The following is a 5574-nucleotide window of genomic DNA, read 5'->3' on the forward strand; positions in this document are numbered from 1 at the left end:
ATTCCAGGAGTAAACCAAAAATCAGTTTTTGACTGAGGCACAATCTGATCCCCCACTTATCCCTATGCTCAGGGGATGGTGAGGAGGGATATAGTCTGTGAAGTCATATACTTGGCCCAGCTCCTTCCCCATTGTTTCAACTGCTATATCCTGTGGGCTGGGGAAGTGGAGTCAAGATGCAACCCAGTCTATACCCCTGGGAGTAAGAGGACAATTTATAATCATTTCCCTGTCTTTGCAGCTGCATAGACAAAGGTGAAATTTATCCCTTTGCTCTTTGGGAAACATGCTGGATTTTCTCTTTTAGTGTATTAGGTTATATTTGGTGACATTTAGTCAGTTCTGTAAACATTTGAATACTATCTTTCACATAACTCAGTAGAAACTTTTTCCCCCTGCCTTAGCATTCAGTTATTTCTTACCATCACTCTTTATCCGTCAACTTCTGTTCACTGTACGTGTCAATTGGGTAATGCTGCCCATATCCCTACATCAGTATGAACAAAGTATAAACCAAAACAAGAAGAGAGATGAGAGGGCCACCCATTTTAAAGGAATACATTTCCATTACATGTAGAGATACACTCCCTTCTTGTTGAGGCCACTTCCCTCTTTCTTGCTGTTTACCAACATTTGTGTGCTGTGGAGAGGCTGTTTCAAAGTTAGTCTTTGCTGTAAAGTCCAGTCCTTGCAATACACACTCAATTACCATCAGTCTGCTTAAGAAATCACACTGTGTTGGACTTTGTGCTTTGTGAACACTAAAGCTAGGGACAGACATTCAAAAAGCCTGAGCCTGAATTGATTCAATCTTTGCAGGTTAGTCTAACTTGGCTAGGCAAAACCAGCTTGTAACTGCACAGACATCCCAGACATGCCTGCAGTAACTCAGGCTAGAGGCCGGGGGACACTAAAGCAGTCCACCCTTCCCTTCCATGGTACTGAGCTGAGGGCAGGGGGCCTGGCCAGGCCCTGGCAGAATGCTCTCAGTAGCCCAGCAGAGAATTGATAACACAGTGTTTATCACCCCTAACTCAGTGTTTATCACCCCATTATGAAAACAACAGTGGACCATTACCATCTACCTGTTGATTCTGCCTTAGTCCTATCTGGCACAGCACAGACCATAGCCAGCATGTGGTTGGCTAGCTAATATACAGACACCTCTCAGCAAGGCAGAGGGGGAGGGGGGAATTCCTGCTTAGCGGGGAATGGTGAGGGGGAGTGGGGGAAGCAGCCTGCAGTCTCTGCTGAGCTGCAGCCAGGGAGCAGAGAGGAGAGGCCAGCTCTGCTGTGGAGCAGAGAGCCCACCCAGATGAGAGAGCATGCCAGGATGCTGGAGGTGTCTGATTTGACTTAAACCAGCAAGGGGTCTGGGACAGAGATTGCATAAAACAGTTTGACCCAAATGAGTTAAGTCTGATACTACATTCAACCAGATTTATCTCAGACTTGTTTCAGCCATCTCCAAACTAGTTTATGTGCACTGAACATCTGTTCTGTTACAGGTTTAAACTAGTTCCTGATCACTTAAACTGATTTATGTGTAATGTCTCTCCCTAGCCCAATTCTTCATGCTCTGCACATCACACAATGGCAGTACATAATCCTCTTGCATAATGATCCATGTTTCATTACCTGCAACAGAAAACAGTCTCAACAAAGTTATGGGGGAAATTCTTTATGAAAATCTAAACCTCTGAGATCAGTTTCTCAGCAGGGGTTGGGTGGATGGCCTAACCAGTGGACCTATGTCTCTTTATGCCAATGACAGGAGCTGTTTGTCCCTTGCATGGCCTGGCAGAAATATTGACAGAAAACTTCTAGTAAGTTAGTTAATGCCACCCTCTCTCTAGCCCATGTTGTGTGCCTCTAATTAAAAGAGGCACAAAATCTGGCATAATTGGTAATGCTGTCTCAGAGTCTGCTATTAAACTAACCAGCATATAGTTTTTGTTCTGTGGTGCTTTGTGCAGTTGTAGCTGTCTTGCTGGTCCATGATTACACAAGCCCCCTTGTTTACAGAGTACAGTGTTCCCGTAAAGAATTTAAGCATCCAGGCAACAATGGCACATTCTAAAATGAAATGAATGATCCCCTCTGAAGCTTGGAAAGCTTCAGTTAAGATACTACTTGTAAAGACACAAAAAGCCCACTTGTTTTGAGGCAACCGATACAGTTCTCATCACTGTGATTGTCTGGTTTGCCAAAGGGTCATTGCTATGGTAGTCAACCATTCTCAACAGTGCTGTGAGAGCATTTTGTCCACCATTGCATCTTAATCTGTCCTAGTTTAAATTGAGATTCTGCTTTTTCTGTATATTGCACAATTTCAAATGAAGCAAAGGAGTTATTACTTCATTATTTACGTAAACATTGTGCTGTATATTCCAGGAGAGATACTATCTGCCTGAGCTGGAAGTAGATACAGATAAAAGATATAGAGAGCAGCAATGCAAATGATTTATAATTGGGATAATCAAGCATTAATTTGCAATACATTCTTGTAGCCAATAATTTAGTTGTGTTTAATTGTAAATAATGAATACTTTCATATCCCTCCTTATTGGAAGGGAATCTACTCAGCAATATTACTTTCTCATGCTTCCATGTTTTTTTCATATTTAAGCCTTGAGTATCAGTGGCCTATAGTAACTTCTGATGCTATTTTGTGGTAGGCTGACAGGAAAGATTTCAGGAGAATGCAGAAAAAGTACCATATAGCTTTTAAATGCATGATAACTTTTAAAACTTTTTAGTTCCTTATGTGCCAGGACACAATGGATCTGATTGCTACTTCAACAGATTTTAAATACTGCTGTTTCTACTGACTTGATCTTTAGTATTTGATTGCCTTTTTTTCAGCAGCAACATTAGTTTTAATGTTGAGACTTCTAAAATTACAATTATGATGCATTATGCATTTGTGTTTTAGGCCTTTGTTAATTTCTTCCATTGTTTTTTCAGGATCAATATTTCATTTCTAATTGGTCATTTGATCTATCGTTTTGGTGACGTTGGACCTCTGATGCATGTCACTTCAGGAGCATTTTCACAACATTGTAGGCGGCGTGGAGCAATTTTAACATAAAAAGAAATGTATAACTAGAGATGGCGGGGGAGCAAATTACATTTTGTATATATAGTATTAAATGCTTCCATTAGTTGCCATAGGGATGGGCAGAAGTTGGTCTGAAATGACAGCTTTTCTGATGCTTGATGTGTTAAAAAGAAAACATTGTTCAGAGTTTTTATTATTGCTCTTGAAGACTTTTTAAATGAAAAAGGAGGAAAGAATTAAAATGGTATTTCTCTAGGGGATGTGGTGGAGGGGGGCGGGGGTTAGCAGAGCAGGTGTCATCCTCACCTTTCCTTAGAGACACTGACCACTACAAAACATTCGGCTTTGCGGCTTGAGGGCTTGTAATGCCACAGCTGATTTGGACTTCACATTTCCCTACCTTATCTACCATGTCAGCTGCTCATTTCCCTACCCCTCTTCAGTAATGTTAAAACCAGCAGTGTTGGTAAGCAATGATAACAAATGATAAAGTGTTTTCCTACCATAACCCTTGCATTCATTCTATATAGAACAGGACTGGATGAACCTGCTGTATGAGGGCAGTGTGAGTTATACACATAATTAGTGTAAATTTCAGAAATTGATGTAAAGCAAGCCTCTATTTTATGGCCATCCCCATGATCTTCTACACGATTGCTTCAGAAGCCCAGAGGTACAAGTAACATACCACAACATGCCTTTCAGGCCTAGGGCAATCAGATGTTAGAAGCATCATTCATGTTAATTGTAACAATGTAAGCCAGCTGTACTGTTTGCCAGCATCCCGTCCCTTGGAGGATTTGTATGGTATGTGCCACACGTGGGGCCTCTTAGCAGTTTTGCTAATTAAAAAGCATAGTGTTTGTTAGTTACTACATTACAACTTGTGAATAGCACCAAATAAATGGGGCCTGCTTTGTGGAGGTCTAGAAAACACAGCAGATGAGCAATATTTAGTCTGAATATTTAGTCTGAGGGAAGATTTGAAAACTGCCTTGAAATACAAAAAAGATTATTATGAAGAGGATGGTAGTCAATTATTTACTGTGTCCACAGGGACAGAACAAAAAGTGTTGGCATTAATTGCAATAAGGGACATTTAGGTTGGATATAACCTCCATTCTTGGAAGTTTGTAAGGGCAGGTTAGATTAAAAATTGTCTCAAATGGAATGAGACAAGAATGTTTCTTTTTTGAGCAGTGATTGGACTAAATGGTGTCCTGAGGTCCCTTCCAGTGTATACTGATATATATCAGTGTAGACTGCACTGCAATCTGGAGTAGATCATGAACACCTATTTCAGAGTAACTGCTTGCTTTAAGTGCTATTGTAGTACTTCTTTATGTGATGGAGACCAGGTTATAGCCTATTTCCCTAGTGGTCCAGGGGACACACAGAAAAGTGAAAATTTTCATCTGATCTGACCGCAGGAAGCCTTCACCAAACATAAATGCATGGCTGTAGACAGCATGAAAAATGGCTGGTCGGGTGAAAATCTGACTTAGTGCATAAGGAGTGGGATGAAGGCATTTCAAAATAGGGCAACCCCGACCGCATTATGAAGGAATTTGAGGCTCTGGGGGACAAGCTTAAGGAGACAGGGGTGCAGGTGGTATTCTCCTCTCTTCTTCCAGTGAGTAGGCGGGGACGGCGACACGAGGCCTGCATTGGCGAGGTCAACGGGCGCTTATGCAGTTGGTGCTGCCAGGCAGGCCTTGGGCTCCTACATGCTTTCCCATGCTTTCGGATGGGGGACTTGCTGGGGTGGGATGGGCTTCACCTCTGTCCTAAAGTCAAGCTTGTCTTCTCTTCCAGGTTGGCTAATCTTGTACAGCAAGCTTTAAACTAGCCTCACTGGGGGAGGGAGCTGCAGGAAGACGAGAAGACACCACCCGAGCAAGACAGGTGACAAATGCAAGGAGTGCCCAGGTAAGAAACAGGGATCCAGGCAGTCTCCCATATTGGGGGGTGGCACACGCAGCTAGGCAAGGCCTTAAATGCCTATGTACCAATGCTCATAGTATAGGGAACAAACAGGAGGAACTTGCCCTCAGACTAGCCAATTCAAACCCAGACATAATAGGGCTTACAGAAACATGGTGGGATTCATCCCACAACTGGGCAGTTAGCATTAGGGGGCTATAGGCTTTACAGGCGGGATAGAGAAGGAAGGAAAGGTGGGGGTATGGTGCTGTATGTCAAGGAACAATACACATCCTCTGCCAGCAGAATGGGGTCAGAGGAGGGGCAAGCTGAAGTGCTCTGGGTCAAGATACAAGGGGGCCATGGGGAGAGGGATTTAACGGTGGGGGTCTGCTACAACCCCCCAACCAAGGGGAGGAGCTGGACCAGGAATTTTCAGGCCAGCTTGCAGAGGCACTTAAGGCAAGGGATGTAGTTGTCATGGCTGATTTAAATTACCCTGACATCTGCTGGGAGAAACAGTCAGCCAGGTCAGACCGTTCCAGGAGGTTCCTGGCTGAGATACAGGACCTCCACTTAATTCAGGAGGT

Source organism: Crocodylus porosus, unplaced genomic scaffold (genome assembly GCF_001723895.1).
Source record: "Crocodylus porosus isolate Cpor-Errol unplaced genomic scaffold, CroPor_comp1, whole genome shotgun sequence".
Taxonomy (NCBI): domain Eukaryota; kingdom Metazoa; phylum Chordata; order Crocodylia; family Crocodylidae; genus Crocodylus; species Crocodylus porosus.